This window comes from Aphis gossypii, chromosome X (genome assembly GCF_020184175.1).
Source record: "Aphis gossypii isolate Hap1 chromosome X, ASM2018417v2, whole genome shotgun sequence".
NCBI classification, from domain to species: Eukaryota; Metazoa; Arthropoda; class Insecta; order Hemiptera; family Aphididae; genus Aphis; species Aphis gossypii.
In genome coordinates this window covers 20,299,106-20,318,529 of record NC_065533.1, presented here as the reverse complement: position 1 = coordinate 20,318,529, position 19,424 = coordinate 20,299,106, and the positions used below count along the sequence as shown (strand labels likewise).

The 19,424-nt window shown below is 27.2% G+C and overlaps 1 protein-coding gene, 1 long non-coding RNA gene and 3 other non-coding genes across 5 annotated transcripts in view; all 5 read left to right on the top strand.

Annotated features, from left to right (window-relative positions):
- Positions 1-19,424, top strand: part of LOC114129640 (limbic system-associated membrane protein-like) — a 516,827-nt gene that overhangs the window by 189,693 nt on the left and 307,710 nt on the right. The gene's annotated exons all lie outside the window — the stretch shown is intronic.
- Trnan-guu (transfer RNA asparagine (anticodon GUU)) lies at positions 10,549-10,622 on the top strand. The gene has a single exon. It is a non-coding gene; the product is annotated as a tRNA-Asn (tRNA).
- Positions 14,215-14,287, top strand: Trnak-uuu (transfer RNA lysine (anticodon UUU)). The gene has a single exon. It is a non-coding gene; the product is annotated as a tRNA-Lys (tRNA).
- On the top strand, positions 14,464-14,536 carry Trnak-uuu (transfer RNA lysine (anticodon UUU)). Its single transcript has one exon. It is a non-coding gene; the product is annotated as a tRNA-Lys (tRNA).
- Positions 16,835-17,287, top strand: LOC126551586 (uncharacterized). The gene is made up of 3 exons (XR_007605511.1): positions 16,835-16,867; positions 17,000-17,065; positions 17,198-17,287. It is a non-coding gene; the product is annotated as an uncharacterized LOC126551586 (long non-coding RNA).

Here is a 19,424-nt window from a genome sequence, read left to right as displayed (position 1 = left end):
AAGAAAAAAACTTAAAAACAATAACGGTAAATATTTTAAAAATATAATTTTTTTTAAAATTAAAAATGTTGTTTTGTAATAGCATTAGATAATTATGTAAGAATAATATTTTAAGAAAGTAGTATTTTAAAGTTAAGACTTACCGAAATAATCAATCAAAGAATTGTAAATAAAAAACTACAATCATATTTTTAACTTTATACACTATTAATTATTTACAATAGATCTATATGAGTTTCGATTGAAATATAAAGTTTCCTTGTGACATTTAATATAAAAATTAATGTTAGAGTTTGTTGAGCCTGTACAACTAGAGTGTCTAGACTCTAGAGTACAAGACTACCGTAGTACTTGCAACTTCATCAAGCCCATACTTTTTGTACAGCATTGCAATTATTTTCAACGTTAAATAAAATATAAATAATATTATTTCACATTTTTACTCAACGGGTTTATAGGTAGGTACTGTAAAAAAAATAATAATATAAAATGTTTGTAAGACTAACACTACAGCATAGATTCGTCGATAAGACAAAAAAAAAATAATGAACCACAAAAATAAGTAAAGTTTTAATCTTTAAAGTCCAATACCGTTTAAAACAAAACGCAGATTATACTTTGTCTATTATTAATTATACTAAAATATAATGTATTACACTTTAATGTATATTGGATAAATATTATATTTTATATTTTATTAAGTACCTTTGTGTTTCATACATAACTATATGTCTATATCTAACCACTTAGTAATGGTAAGTACACATTAATACACGTATTATGTTTATTAGATAATAGTTTTGTAGAAAGAATACGTATTCAATTTTACTGACCTAATTATCCAGATTGATTAAACGAATTTAAAACTGCAAAATATTTTAAAGACTTCTGCGTGTAAAAAAAAACGATTCTATTTCAATGTAATTCAAGTATAATTAAAAATCAAAAAACATCCTAATCCTGCTAAAAACGTAATGAAAAGTATGAACACCAGTGAATTTTATACCTTTGTGCATTCACTGCATTCTATTTATTATTATCTATCTATACTTCACAAAGTTACAAAATATTAATATACATTATTGAATTGCTCTTTTGTTTGCAAATACTGCACAATATGTAATATATACACGGAAATATATGGTTAATGCATATAATATACAAAATATATTGATTTTGATTTTGTGCTTTAATATAATACATAGAACAGTATTATTAATAATATAAATGATAATTAAACAGGTGAAAAAAGCATAGAATATTACTGACCTATGTAACATTTTCGAGCAACAATGATATAGGTATTTGAAATGTTCGGTATAATATACTATGTATATTTTTTTAGTTTTTTCACTAAAATATTAATAAGGAAAATATGCTTGAAAATTAGATACATGTATCAACAAGAGTTGTTCTTATATCTGCATAAGAATATATATATATACAATTGTTTTTTTTAAATACATTTAAGGTTAGAATTTTGACGAAATTCTTTAAAATTGCAACTATTTTATAGTAGTTAGAAATTCATAAAAACTTTTCTTTATATGTAAAAAATTTTGAAAGTTCAATAAATTAATGATCCTGCATAAGTAGTTAATGGTGAAGCCATAAAATCTATAATCAATGTATAAAGACAATTATTTTTTGTAGAGATTTTATATTCAAATTTAGATCACTCTAATTATTTAAAGATAAAATAACGATCTTAATTATTTTGTTATAATTTAAAAACATTATTCATGGAAACTTACTATTTTACGTTTTATTATGATTTTCGCTACCTATACACAATAATATTTTTGATTTCTCTTAAGATGTTAAGATATTAAGTTTGAAATAAATATATAATATTGGATGTACAAGATAATAAATCAATTATTATTTGCTTCTGACAATTCTTAGCAATGCACGAGCAAAGTAATAACAATTCTAACGATAAATTATAATAGTAATTCATACGATGTATTTATAAATATACATAAGGATACCAATATATACATATATATATACCTATTACCTATAATACATAACAAGTATTAAATTATTAGAGAATCGATTTAAAGAAATGGAAATTTTTACTGATAAAATTTTTAAAACACATCATATTCATTTTGAAGAATTTTATATCAATATTTTTTAATGTCAGTCGCCAATAAATTTTCAGGCAAAACACAATTTTTTGTAATATGTTATCTTATCTACTATTATATTACAATCAAATAGTAAATATCCGCTCAAAAATATAAAAATGCTATACATACTATAGTAAATATTAAAATGTATCGTTAAAATAAAAACAAAAACAAAAAATATTATAACACAAAGTAAAGTTAGGAGTGTTTTGTCGTGGAACCAAAATATATAGGAAACATTTTTTCTAAACTCTCGCATCTCTTATAAAATGAATATATATAAACATATATGTTCTATTAATTTTATAAGTATATTTTTATCGCAAACATTTTTTACTATGTACTTTTATTTTATTATAATAGTGTTATAATTATGTTATATCCTACTCTTGTAATTGGACATCATCGTAATAACGACGTTACGTAATTAATATTAATAATATATCCGTGACTTTATAGTGAAACATAAATTTGTGTAAATTAAATGTATTTTATGTGTGCAGACTAAGTAGCATGAAAGTAATAAACAACGTGGTATACGGTATAATACCACCCGAAAAAAAGAAAACCGCTCGAAATTGCTTGCATAAACAGAACGCGAATTTTGACCCCAAATGGGTTCGTTAAACAGCTTTTGACTTAACGTACCGTGCCGTTTTCCATCGAACAATAGCTGGCGCCCAAAGTTTTGAATATAATGAATTTCAATTTCTTTATCTCAACGAAAGTCACTAGTCGAAAAACGTTGCGTTTGAAGCGAGAGAAAAATAAATGTCTACTAAAATAAAACAATAATTGCTGTGAATGTATACATATGAAAATAAAATACAAAAAAAAAAATGCCGAATGAGTATTAGCCGATATCAGGTATATACGTCTCTATGGATTGTTAGAAATGTAGGAGTGGTGTATAGCACTGTATTTTTAATGTTTTAATTGAGATTTTGCCACTCCAAATTCTAAAAGCTATTAATACGCATCATGATAAAAAATAAGAAGTAAAAATTCTTCATTGATATTTTTTTCTTTTTTATCAAAAAAAATTATAACAATGCATATACTTATAGTATATATAACACTAATCTAATAATGTCTTTCTTAATCGAAGTTCAATTAAAAAACTGAAAGTACAATATATTTTAAATACACAAGATAGTAAGTAATTATAATTAAATTTATATGACAGTATTTACAAATGTTTTGGTAATATTAAAATTAATTATCTTAATAAATATTACATACAATTTTAATTTAAGAAGCAGGCTAGTATAATATACTATTCCTTATGTCTTTAACTTGTAGGATTAACCAGTTATTTATAAGTGGATTTTAAATTAATTAAATTTTTAAATTTTGAGAGTCTATCAGAAATTTAATAAAAATACAAACGTTCCAACAAATATCAAAATTAAAATTTAGGACCTAGTAATTTTTTGTACCTTTTTAGGAAAAATAATGATTGTATTAGGTTATTTATTTAGTCAGTTAAAATTTTTCATACTTATGTCACTATAGTGTATATTTTATAAGACCTACTTATTTTAAGAACTGCATAGTATGCAGTAGAAATATTAAATAGAAAAGCCATTATTCGTTACATTTTTCCAACCAAAAGTTTTATTTATATATGAAAAAAAAATAGTTTTATAATTACATTATAATTGTCGTTTTTGTTATCTGCAACTCATGGTACTAATTTTCGAAATATACTTTATTTAATTTTGTTTTTTCTGTGCTTATATTTTAAAGTATAAAATAATATTAATCAAACCAAACCTTTCATAAAATAAAAAAGATTTTGACAACAAAATGTTTAACCTTTAAGATTTTAATTCAGCTAATCTTGTACAATTTCAATGTATAGGACATTATAATATGCTGTGTCTTTTGTTATGTATTTAAATGTCACATTCGAAAATAAAGAGATAAAAACGCTTATCGAATTGTTTTTATTAGTTTTTATGAATTATATACCTCTATATAACTAATCAAATGCAACAGTATTATAAATTATAATATAATATAATATATATCATTATGCTCTGACGCACGTCACACACACACCCATAGATAACAATATAGTACCTACGTGCGTAGATTATAAGTGCATATTATTATTATATTTCATGTAGATTCCGATTTGACATCGCAAACTTCACCGATATTACAAACAGAATAGGACATCGTTATATAAGAATTAAGCAATCGTTTAACTGAGCGTCTAAGCCCGTTAGTGGTCAGAATTCACCCGAACTAATTCTGATCATATAAACTTGTTACACGAATATCTAAATATTCTAAATCGACCATCACCCAAAACTGGTATATATACCTTTCGTATTCAATGTATTTATGTTTTTGAAATCGGAAATCAATTTAATCACAAAATTAATACATAATGTAACATAGGTAAGTAATATATTTTATTATACAGTTTATATATTTATAATTTATTCGTTTTTGTTATGTTATGAGTTGGGAATTAGACGCCATTGGAATTTGGATACCTACATAAATATTGACTAGGAGTAACCAAACTTTTTTTGACACACACCCTTAGCAAATTAATTGGTTTACTAAGGATTTTATACTCTGTTTTCTAATAGAAATACAATACATTAAATGTTTTTAATATAGTTACAAAACGCATTAATTATTATGGTACAATAGGTAATACTGCAGAATTAAAACGTAAAAATCCTTTTTCTTTTCCTTTCACGTATCTTACACCATGGGTCTTAAAATTTTTATATATATTTTTTAAGAAAATTACGTTATAAAATATAAAATCCAAGTCATTTTTCTTTTAACGAGCAATTTGAAAAAATATTAATTAAAACTCAGAAATATTTAATGAATTTACGATATGCCTACAAAAAAAGTTTCATGTTTTCAAACTAAAAGCAAAGGTTGTATAGTCACGTATATTTTTTTGTAATTTTACTAGTTTATATGGGCATATTAATATTGTTTTTTTATAATATAGTAGGTAGTACTAGACACTTAAATGTACTCCTGTGCAACTCTTTGAATTTAAAATTATGTGTAGGTACTCTATTGTTAATATAAAAGTTACAAACCCAATAGACTGTATAGTTTACAAAAGTGAAACAACTTTTTTTAATATAAAATGTTGATAAAAATGAACTAATTTAACTTGTAAATTAAAATATCATTTACATAAAAGAGGTACATTAGAAACTATTTATAATGACACCGATTGTAATGACATATTGGGTATAATAACCTTAAATTGATAGTCCATGTAAAACTCATATGTGGAGTTATATAGACTCCTATTATTGGTTATAATGACAAACGGTTATTATGATCTATTTTCCTTGGTACCTTGAATGTCATTATAAACGGTTTCTACTGTATATAAAATTATAAAATAATAGCATTTTAAATATTAAGAGTAAAATTGCTACACTACTTACTCATATTTTTTATTGAAATAATAAATAATATACTATATTATTTGTAATGTTTATGTATATATTTAAATGATAATAGAAATCCACAGTTAAATTACTTCACACTTACGTGATATTATTTTGTTATACTTACATGGGTAGAAATCCATAAAAAATGAATGATTAAAGGTTAACACCCCCTTTCTAATAACCATGTTACAACCGTGAAGTCTCTTAAAAATATAAACTGTGACCAATCACTTGACGATAAAATAATACTAAACCCTATACAATTATAAAACTATGACGATAAGTGAATAAAATACATTACAAAAAACTCATTAGTCTGCACATGCGTTTTAAATGAAGTCAATAGATATATTTTATAAGAGAAATTATGGAGATGAAGTTCTTCTACGTATCATGTGAAAACAAGATTCTTATGGTACACCAACCAAGATATGTATTTTTAAGTCCGCTGCTTTCTCCATAGGCAATATTACAATAATTACAAATGTAATAAAGTTCTTAAACAATAAACATAGACAAAGAAACATCTAAACATAGATATATATATTTTAATTATGCTTACTTTTGTGAATGACATTATTTTATTAATTTAACAATGAAAAGCATAAATTATTAATTTTTATCAGTATTTTTATTCATTGATGTTATTTACAATACAACCTTAAAATAATTTAATTTATATTTTGGTAGCATACAATATTAGGTACCATCAAAATGTGGTTAAAATATCAAGTGTGCAGAAATATACAACACAACATTTTATTTTCATATAAGTTCTATCAATAATGCAAATCATAGTTTGATCAAACATTCTTTTAACAAGAAACAAAAGAAAAACAGTATAGCTCTGTAACTATATTACTATTATTGTTGTATAATTAGCTTTTTCAACTTATCATCTATTCGTTACTCTCCTAAGAAATAAATACACACGAGCATACACAAATACGAGTACATAATATAGTTAAACAAGATAGTCATACATCCAGCAGATATGTATTATTTACACGTCGAGATCGGTTTTAAAGTTCGGCCATAAAATTAAATAAATGAAAAATTAATTGTAACTAGTGTCCTTGACATTGCAGGTTTTGGTTTCATGTATAATTTATTATAAAACTATATAACTACACGAAAATGTGTTTGAATTTGTATTGTATCAGTAAGTTATTAAAAATAAAAAATAAAAAAATTCACTGCAGTAAAACTCGTGCAGCTGTACATAATATACGTATTAATAATAAATAATAAAGGTATTGTGGAAACTGGTTTATGGCTTAACCGTTTTGGGTTGGTGGAGGGGGTATCCTGCCAGCATACTGTTCTGTATTGTGGCCTAGGTCATAGGTGTATGCGTAAAAATATACTTCACTGATTAAATTGCTATCATTACGAGTTTTTATTCCGATTGATAGTTATTGTTTTAAATCTCTATGTAAAATATAAAAAACATATTTGATACATTAACTGTTTTAAATATTTTATATTATTGTGATGACTAACCTACTCGTACATTTTACCTGACAAGAAAATAGTATATTTTAAGTCATTATAGTTGTAATATATTCGAATAAAATTGAATTATCTTTTGTCATATCTGTACCACAAGTCGTGTTATTGTAAACGGATTACGTAGTTATTATAACTTATTATAGGTATAAGCATCATATTGTGATTGTAAAACGCAATTGAAAATAATATTAAACACATTATTTATATTATTAATTAGGTAATAATGAACAATGCATATTTCATAATAATTACGTATCACTTTATGATTTGTATGTTTACACTAAACATTTAATATACCTAATATTATGTTATTAAAAAAATATTTTAGTATGACTGTAATTATGTAGATCTTGTATGATTTTTTTTAAGATACCTAACAGCATTTATTGAATTATAAATTATAAATAAATTAAGTATCTAGTCCGATATTAGTGAAATCACCTAGATCAATTATTACTATTCGATTTTTCATATTATCTTAAAATGTTCTCAACATTTCTTTATCAAAAAGTCGTGTACTTAGTATCCATAATAATAATTTCACATTTCGTATTGGAATTTCGCCGAAGTATTTAAACAGTTAAAAAAGAATATTAATAGTAGTTTATGCTTACACGAAGAATGATATCGACCGAGTTATAGATAGTTAGGTATATCGGTGTCCATAATGTCCATATAGAATTGGGTTATTAGAAAGTGTCGATTGTTGGCCTGCCATCAAAATGCATAAACTAGCGTATAATCAATATTTTACAGACTCATAATATGTTTCTCTAAACTTAACTCAGAATTTATGTGTAGATGTAGATACATAATTATTGAACTATATTATTAGATATATCCACTACTCAATTTTTTTAAATTTTATATAGTTGCACATTATTCAACATTAAAATATGTCGAATAATAAATATTGGAACATTAGTTTTTTCATTAAGTGACTGAAAATAAAAATCTTAGCCCGTTTCTTAAGTAATAAATAATCACTTATAAGGCTAGTCACGAGTAACATGATTGTGTGATGTAAATCTCAGTAAAATTAACCTAATAATCGTATTCTTAAATAAATGTTTTTTTATATTTCTACGGTTTGCATAACAATATTTTATTATGCTTTTATCCAAAAATTATATGTTTATTAATAATAAATTATGAATTTTTCCGAAATATTTTGAGCATCTTTTGCCACTAATTTCCATCATTTATTTTTTTACAATATAATTATTTATAATGATACTAGTATAATTATTATTTATAACTTGATAAAAGTATTTCTGGTAATCAAAATCACAAGTCTTTGTTTGTCCTTTACTGATGTTATATTTTAAATACTTTTTGAAGTTGACTTATCTATTTAAATTGTACAAATTAATGAGAAAAATAATAAATTTTGTAATTAGTAATTAACATACTATTTTAAACACCTACTTACGTCATTTTATACTGAAAATAAAAATAAATAAAAACATATTAGGTATGTTTTAATCATTTAATCCTGAAATATTTTAAACGGTTGTAAATTATATAAAAATAAAAAGATTTTCTTTCGAAAGCACCTATATTATAATTACAAATACGTCCAAGATTTAACACTTCAATACTTAATTAAAAAAATTAATGTTTAATTTTGAAGCCACGTCAACAATGACTATTAATTGATATTTGAAATACTACAATATACATTTACTCTAATAATTTACAAGTCTGTACTAATTTTTGTATTGGCTATATAATTTAATAATATGCATAATACTGCTTAATGCTTATTACAGTAGCCGTATAGTGGAAATAAAACCAAAATAATATAAATGCTGCGCACGCAGCAGCAGCGATGACGTACGCAAAACTTGTTGTTCGGTAGTCTGTAGGACTGGAGTGGCCTCGTGTTTGTAAGCCGTGAAACGTCGTAGAGGGGGCAGCCGATGCCGCCGCCGCCGCGCCGACCACCGATCGTCGACACGACTCGTGCGAAGGTCACGCTCTCGATCATGAACCTCACCACCGATGCGCCCTCTCACCCAAATAACCGGTATTAATTAAACATTTATTTAATCAACCGGTTTGTACGACTCGGCGGCCGGAAAAAGGTTATAACACTAATAATAATTTACAGTTCACGGTGCTGTTTTTTTCTTTTTTGTCACATATCCATATAATTAGTATTTTTTTTCTTTTATATTGGGAATAAAATAAAATTGTTATAATTCAACTGATAATGTTATAGATGTCTACGTTATGGCATAATATAACTACCTATCTATATGGCTATATGTACAAGTAAACATCGGTACAGCATTTATAAATTGTATCTATAAATTGCGTATCTGTACTTATTAACTATTAAATTGTTATTCCTAACCAGTGATCCACCGCTGAAGTGCTGGATACTTACCACCATTAGTTATAAATTTACTTGACTATGTAATTGCCACCGTTATCATGTATACTTATGTATTCAAAATTATTATTTAAAGAAAAAAAAATTATTGTAATATAAAGTTTTAAGGAGAGTCAAAATATATATATTTGATTTAGTTTTAGGTTGAAAATTGACATTGAAATTGTATGAAAATAATGAATATAAATTAGTAATGACCAATGGAATTTAATTTTATATTGTTATGTGTTTACTGATTATGTTAAGTGCAATACCTAATCATACAAAACGGCATTATAAATAATAATCGATGATAATACTATAGTACTTAGTTAAAACGATTTACTTTATTAAAATAATTTATTAATAATTTGATTTTTATCATTTATGTCATTTTGATGCCAAATAAAAAATAAATTAAAATAGGTACACATTACAAGCCTATATAAAATTGTCGATTCTGTGCTAATTTAATAATTAGTAAATATGCTTATATATATTCCTATATATTTTTAAAATTATATTCAAATGCAATAGATTAAATGATTCGTACCTATAATCTGCGCAGTTGGTAGCAGCAAGGTATGTAGGTTTATTATGTGCTTTCTAAAATAGTACCTAAAATAAAGTGCTCGTAGTAATGTAGTATTTCTTTAAAAGCAACTGAAGGACTAAGGTAAGGTAATATATGCTCCCCTGAATTTTTTTCCTGTTGCCCGTAGTGTACAAAATACAAGTTATATCATTAAAATATTTATATAATTCAAAGTACATCTATTATAAGTAAATTAATCGTAATTTGTAGCGACTCATAAATGTCAAATAGTAATGATCAAGACGATTAGGTAATAACTAATAAGTATAAGGTACAACAAAAATTGTTTGACTTCCACATAGGTACCTCGTAAATATTTTGGGTTCTATCATCGTATGCTCTTATATAACTAATATTAGTTAGGTACCTATCTCTTAAGTGGTTAAGTCTGAACAACTTACGAATTAATTCCTTCACTATTGTTGCGCTAATGAATTCCGGTCAAACGTTTAATTTTTTGATTCGGCGCGTGGCAGCTAGCGAGCCTCCGTGGCGCAATTGGCTAGCGCGTTCGGCTGTTAACCGAAAGGTTGGTGGTTCAAGCCCACCCGGGGGCGATAAATATTTTGCATTTTTTTTCCACTTACGAACATCGTGTAGTGTACTTACAGTTACATCTTTGTTGTTGACCAATGATTGGCATTCAATACGTTATGAATTTATGACATGCAATTTTATTTTTATTCATACGTTTATCGAGGTCAATAAATATAATATATTATATTATAATGCATATTATGTTCACAGCAATGTTTTTCTCTACAATTATTTCACAAAACAATCAGTTTTAGTTTAAAATATTAATTACATGAATTCACGTAACAAATATCGTTTACTAGAATATTTGTTAGTATATATTATATTATATTAAATGGTCTTATAACTATTGCTGTTTATTTGATGCATGTTCTAGTATCATATAATAATTTTTATAAACGTTATCCGTCATTAAAATGTCGTAACTATTGATAATTTATAAATTTAATACACCTACTGACTATATCGTTTTATATTTTATGATTTATCGATCACTCCATTGGTCTTTTGCTTAGCAGAGTTATATTTATCAAACTGTTCTCTCCAAAGTAACCACCAGAAATATTGCAGAACGTTAGTCATTCACATTAATACATTCTGATTATGGACTTTATTATGTATTCTTAATATGTTCTTTTGAATAATAAATATATATCAAGTATTTAGAACAGTGTAACTTTTTGGCTTGTGGTCCAGTATGTGAATTATCGTCTAAATTGACTTAATATAGATTATTGTTATATACCTATTAAATAATGAAATTCCCAACGATTGTTGATAAAGTTGTTAATATTAATCCTTGTTTGCTTTAAATAATTGTTACATTACTGCTATAAAAATTGAAGATAAAATCTCGGAAAACATTTCTTGAAGAATGGTTGTTTTATAATCTTATAGGTAGGTATTAACCTAGCTTACTAATGAATATGTTCAGCACCTTTATACTCCCTCTCATCAGTCGAACAAAATGACTCATCGTATAATAAATAACGAATGTAAACGATATGGCAAGGGTTCAGAAGGTCGATGGATAAGGTTCTTAATAATTAATATTATTATTACCATCTTACCTTATAACAATATATATATATAAATAAATCCGGATTTTATCAGTCGATTATTCTTAGTGAGTAGTCTTGTGGTGAACATGTGAACATGTTTTAAGTATTATTAGGTTTAGGTAACACAATGATATTATATATTATTATAAGTGCATAGCATAAAATATGCATAGAACATTAAGCAATCGAGATCTATAATGTATGTAAGAGAAAAGGACGACAAATAATAAATAATAATAGACAATCAAAACGTTTACTAACTGGACAACAACCACGATTGTAGCGTATTTAATGCTCACGACAAACAAGATTATAACGAAATTATCAGTTTATCCCCGAATTTTTAGTATAAAACAAACCTGCGGAGAACAATTAGATTACGTCTTATAAATTAATTTTAGATAAAATACAATGACTAAAAAATTAAAAGTGTAAACAATATTTTTGAAATTCTATGGTTCCAACATGAATAAAGTGTTTTATTTTAAATTTTAATGCATGATAAAGAAGTAAAAGCTGTTTAAAAATAAATAGTGATTTTTTTTTTTGTACTTTGGAGTATCTTATATTGGCGTGTTGATCTTACATATGCGCAACATTTATAAGATTTACGTACCGGGTTCTATATTATTACAGCTTATATTTTATAGTTAATATTAGAATATATTTACTTATTATTAAATTGTCTATACGAGAATATTAAAATTACTGTGCTCGGGTGTACATTATGCCTATTTTTATTTTAAAATGAGTTGTATACATTTTAAAATATGAATTATTTTGTTAGTTATAGCTTGTAAATCATTTTAATATAAAAACAATTTCTACTCACAGGCCCAGTGATATTAGATATACCCTTGACAAATTCAATAACATGTAAATCTATTTTAATATTAACTGTTGTAAACATCATATACTTAGATTTTTTATGTTAAATGTAAATGTGATTGTAAGACAATGCCAACACTATTCTTGTACTATTTAATCAAAGCAATACATTTTATTTGGAAACGTGATATTTGATTATGTACAGGTTATTAACTGTACTACTGAAAGTGACGTGTAATCTCAACATGATGCATAAATATAAAATTTGTATTGATAGCGCGTGGGTCCCATTTTCAACAAAGGTAGGCAGTGCACCATAGGCAATAGGTACCTTTGTTGCGGTGCATCAAAGTTGGTTCTAAATACCAGGGTTTAATTGCAGGTATATATTTTGATTCCAGGATTTTTACAGGTTCTACACTAGTTGGGTCTGGGATTATTTTAAGGAAGTATCGAAACATCTTAAGTAAATATATATAATACAAACGAAAAATATTAAAAATGTTGACATTTGCGGACATTTCTCATTTTTCTAAATTCTTATAACCCGCTATTAGCTATTTTAGCAATTACTATTTTTTAGAATTGTCCAAATTATTATATAAAAAAACATAATACACACCATTAGAGTAAAAACTGTACTACTGCTATAATAATTACCTATTTAATTCGGGATTCAACTCGGATGCCGCTCTTTGTTATTGACTTTTCGTTACCCGTTGAGTAGGTGTAGTCGAGTGGTTGACTTGTCAAAGTATGAATTCTATCAATGGTTATGTTGTAAATTGTAATTACTGAAATACTTATGATAGTGAACCGTGATCATTTATTCCAAAAATAGAAATGATATATACCTAACTACAAATCGATGACGATGATAAGTCCGTCTGTCCAAAACCAAAATAAGATTTTTATAACCGCTAAGGTAATGAAGTTAATATATTTACAGAGCCTCAATATAAAAATTAAAAAAAAAATATATGTTTATAATTGTATTTATATTTTCATAAAACATTTAATGTATCGTTATAATATTAGTACCTATTTAATTCAATTTCTTTCTAACTTTTGCAAAACCAAATGTTTAAATTATATTATATACATTACTTATGTTATCTATACTAATAACAGTATTACATTTTAAGAAGAATATTAAAAATTTTATTTTCAAAATCTAATTTTAAAATAAATATTTATATACTTACGTATATTAATCAGGTTAGGCATAAAATGTACCTATTTTCTTTTACTTAAAATATTTAATTAGTAATGTTAACAGTAAAATTATAATATTATTACAGTGGATCACTCACATTTCGACAGATCGCATATTTTTGTCTTTTGCGGTTAACCGCATATTGAGACTTGGGAATTAAGTATTAACCACTCGTTATTACCAATTATAATTAATATCAATAAAACATTATACCAACCGACTACCGTACAAAGTTAATTTATTGTATCATAATGAATTGTAAAATCAAAATATTTCATATTACTTATTTAATTATGATAGGTAGTTAAGCAGAAAATTACGCCTCAAAAATGTTACCCGCCACTCTAAATGTGTCTGAGGCGATTGTCGCTTAATATATTATTATGATAGTATTGATTTATGATTAAAATTTATAGTATCCTCTTCTAGAAATTCATCTATATTTAGGATTTATTGCTTTATCATTATTTAGCTCAAAGAGATAATATAGCATCTATATATTCATGAGCCCGGATAGCTCAGTCGGTAGAGCATTAGGCTTTTAACCTAAGGGTCCAGGGTTCGAGTCCCTGTCCGGGCGGTCTAAATTTTTTCGGTTATTTTTTCATTTACTCGAACGATCAACTGATCTGTTTTATTATACAATTTTATAGTATCGGTTAAATAATTACTCATTTTTTTTTCATCCACAATTAAGATTCATTGTTTCATTACTATTTAGCTCAAACAGATAATATAGCATTGATTATTCCATGAGCCTAGATAGCTCAGTCGGTAGAGCATTAGGCTTTTAACCTAAGGGTCCAGGGTTCGAGTCCCTGTCCGGGCGGTCAAAATTTTTTTGGTTAATTTTTTCATTTACTCAAACAATCAACTTACTGATCTGTTTTATTATACAATTTTATGGTATCGATTGATAATATAAATAAATTGTTATGTGAACTGCATATGGTCGAGTCACAGGAGATACTTTTGTATTGTTACATTATTAGTTAAAAAAAAAAAATACGATGGATTTTGTTCGGAATCTCGTTTTTAAATATAATAATTAATATATATTATAAATGTATAATATGTATTTATAATAATGATTAATACTTAGAAATTGTCCATTTATAATCCGACTACCCGAGCATACAATAGTTTGTTTAATTCTATACTATATTCGTTTTTAATTACTTTAGCGGAATGTACCTTTTACCTATATCGTTTACAATGCATCAACAGTGGTCTCGTAGGAATTAACTCCATAGGAAAATTATATTATTATCGCATGTTTAGACGTATTATTTCTACCTTTTTACGAATTATGAATAAAATTATAATTTAACCTCTAAAACAAATTAGATAAACAGTAGTCTATTGTTGAAAAATAAAAAGCACTTTTATTATTTTTATTTAGTTGGTATAAATTAGTAATAATAATCTATATGTCATCATGATGATAATTCGAAACGCAAATCTGTTATCTTTTAAAGTTTATTCTATCCAGATAAAATTAAAATCATTATTTTTAATTTATAAATATGATTTTATTAAAATTGTCTTCGTTATGATTTATATGACAACATTTTTCGATATATTGTTTTATTTTAAATTATTAAACTTTATAATGTTTGTTTGAATGGTATTTTGCTTATAATACAATAGATATTACTAAGTAAAATATTTGTATTATATATTTAAGTTTAGATAGTATAATTATTAAAATTATTTAACTACAAAAAATAATTCGATAAAATGTTTGTAAACATTATATCATAATAAAATCAATTTATTGTTTAAATTGTGAATGCCTAGTTAAAATTCAAAATATAATAATAATATTTTTGATAATTATTAATAAATGCAAAAAAATAAATTTAATTGACTATTTATAAATTGAGCTATTCTAGTTTTATTCTCTACAGGTAAAAGTGGTAAATTATAAAAATGTCATCTGTAGTATTAAGCTTTGAATTATGTACAAACTAAATTAATTAGCAATGTAAGATAATGTTATTTAAATTTATTTTAAGATAACATTAGGTACTTAATAATTTAACAAAGCACACAATTGTTTTAACCATGTTAAATAAAACATAGAAATAATAGATTCATCCATACTAGATTAAAATAACATTTACTCAATGACGTCATGATAATTGGTAATTACTATAATTCTATCCATATTCAAAAAGAACGATATAAGATAACGATGTAAAACCAAAACTTAAACAGAGATAGTGGTCATGTAACATGGTCACTATTGAGTCTATTTTTTTTAGTAAAGTTCTTATATTAATATTTGTTCGTTATTTTTGTGTATGACTTAATTTATCTGCTTATACGAAACACCATAAGATCATACCATTACCAACATAAAAAAATTAATTTTTGGTATATTTTACTTTTATATTAATAATGATGTCACCTTATTTAGTCAAACACCCTCGTTAGTGTATTATAAATTATAGCACTGAAAAAAAAGCAAAAGCACGAACAATTCTGGAACAATTCAAAGTATATTGAAATTTTATAAAATTCTGTTGAGGTGTGGCCTATTAAATTTTAGTCCATGAAAATAGTAGTTTCATTCCTGACTATTTTTCATTTGACGAAGGTTTCGTTTGCTTATTACATCCAGTGGATGGAGGTTTTGGTGATGACCCGCAACCACCAGTTGGTGGTTTAGGTGGAGATGTACATCCACCAGACGTTGGTTTTGGTTGAGTTCCGCATCCGCTGGATGGAGGTTTCGGTGGAGTTCCACATCCACCAGACGTTGGTTTCGGTTGAGTTCCGCATCCGCTGGATGGAGGTTTCGGTGGAGTTCCACATCCACCAGACGTTGGTTTCGGTTGAGTTCCGCATCCGCTGGATGGAGGTTTCGGTGGAGTTCCACATCCACCAGATGTTGGTTTTGGTGATGCACTACAGCCAGGTGGAGGTTTCGGTGGTGCACAACTACCAAATCGGAGTTTCGGTGGCGCACAACAATTAGGTGAGGGTTTCGGTGGTGATTCGCAACTACGAAACAAAAATTTCAATGGTGATCCGCAAACACCTGCCGGAGGTTTAGGTGACGATCCGCAACCATCTGTCGGGGTTTTCAGAGTCGATTCACAGCCACCAGACGGAGGCTTTGGTGGTGACCCACAACCACCTGCCGGGGGTTTAGGTGTTGACCCGCATCCACCGGCTGCAGGTTTCGATGTTGAACCGCATCCACCGGATGGAGTTTTTGGCGGTGATCCGCAGCTACCAGATGCAGATTTCGGTGGTGACCCACAACCACCTGCCGGGAGCTTAGGCGTTGACCCGCATCCACCGGATGGAGGTTTTGGTGGTGATCCGCAGCCACCAGATGGGGGTTTAGGTGTTGACCCACAACCACCTGCCGTGGGTTTAGGTGTTGACCCGCATCCACCGGCTGCAGGTTTTGGTGGTGATCCGCAGCCACCAGATGGGGGTTTAGGTGTTGACCCACAACCACCTGCCGTGGGTTTAGGTGTTGACCCGCATCCACCGGCTGCAGGTTTCGATGTTGAACCGCATCCACCGGATGGAGTTTTTGGCGGTGATCCGCAGCCACCAGATGGGAGTTTAGGTGTTGACCCACATCCACCCGCTGCAGGTTTCGATGTTGACCCACATCCACCGGATGGAGGTTTTTGCGGTGATCCGCAGCCACCAGACGGGGGTTTAGGTGTTGACCCACATCCACCGGCTACAGGTTTCGATGTTGATGCGCATCCACCAGTTGGAGGTTTCGATGGTGTTCCACAGGTACCAGATGCTGTAGGTTTTGGTAGTGACGCGAAATCACTAACCGGATGTAAAAACGGAAACCCGATGTTCTTTATGTGGCTTGGTGAACCGCAAGTGAATGAATTTGGAACATTAGTACTTTTCGTCCGGATTGCTACAGTGGGCACGGTTGATGACCTTTGTATCGCTAGACGCGACGCAGTGATGAGTGACCCTATCAATTTTCTTGCGGATTGCATGACACGAATTTAGTTCGGACGGTGAGTGAGATGAATGTCTTGTGTATGTGTGGAAAATTAAAATTCAGCCGATGTATTCGTTTAGTATTCGTTGTTGGTTAAAAATCTATGTTTAATTTTGAAACAATTACTGTTGTATTGGTATTCTGAAAATAGTGTTTGTGAATGAATCGATAATGTTTGCGTGGTTATACTGTAAACTGATACAATGATTTTGTAATCAGCCAACTATACTATATTTTACAACTAAACTACAAAATTAAAATAATATATCATACGCCGTAAACGATTTGGAATAGCGTAGAGGACCGCTTAATCACGTCGAGTATGCCTATATGATAGCGTTTGCAAAATGATTCTACTTAGTTACAATGCTATATAGTTTCAAAAATTTTTTTAACGTATAGCAAATTAAGAATATATTTTAAGAAGATTATGTCATCGTACTATTTGTTTTCTTCTGACCTATGCTGAACACGGCAAAATACCAATAATGCATAATGATTAATAAGTATCCTGCAGTACTAAACTAGAATTTTATAATAAAATTTGAAATTATTAAAATACAATAATTTAATTATAATTATGTAAGAGTTACATACATCAAGAGACTTTTGTAGCGGTCAATAATAAAGAAAAACAATTTATAATTTTAGACAGCTATTATTATTCTCGGAAATCCTTATTTTTAGAAATTTCAACGATCAGGAATATTATGTCCGAGGATCGTTTCTAGGAATTTGCAGAAGTGGTTACCCTACATTGAATGCAAATTTGATGTTGAATTGCCATCCTTTCAGCAATTATGTATGATCGAACCAACGGGATGGTAAAATTTCTATTAAATACATTATTGGTGTTTAATAAATCAATTAGAAAATTTTGATTTACACATGTTTAATTTTCAAACAACTATAAACTGCAGTACAAAATATTATTATAATATTCAATTCCTTTAATCATTCTTTGGAATTAGTAGGTATATTAGGTACAATAAGCAATGATATTTATTTGGAATTCAACACTCAAATTGAATATGTATACTTAATAGAAGAAAATTATTTGTTTTTTTAATGGATATAACACGTAGTATTTTTATTTTAAGAATCTATGCATTTAATATACCAAGTTAAAAGTGTACTAATTTTTAAGAATACAAGTAAAAAATTATATAATAAAATATGAAATTAAATCGTATTAAAAACACATAAATATTATTAGGTAAAATATTGATATTAGTATTTTAAGTACCAATAAAATGTAATACAAAATGTATTATTGCACTTTTAAAATTTATTAATACTTGAAACTATTATAATATATTTTTTTTAATTTCTAGCGTCTGAAAAGTATTTAGTTTTATAATTTATATTCTGTTAATCAGTTTATTGATCGAAGTATTTAATATAATGCTAAACTTAAACAACTAAGCAAAAAAAAAAAACAACAATAAATGCTCTATTCTACGCATTTACGCAGAATAATAGTAGTAACTTGATTGATTGCTTTAATTTGTACCTTCTTTGCAATGGGTTAACTTACTCCAAAATATATATATCAAACATTATGAACTGAAAAATAACAATGTTGATATTTCAAAAGGATATTTAGCTTATATTGTTTCTATAATAAAATTGAATGCACTAAACTAAATAGGTAAAAACAACTTTTTGAATAGTTTTATTATTATTGTAATAAATGTTAATAAAATAACTGTATTGTCTGTAT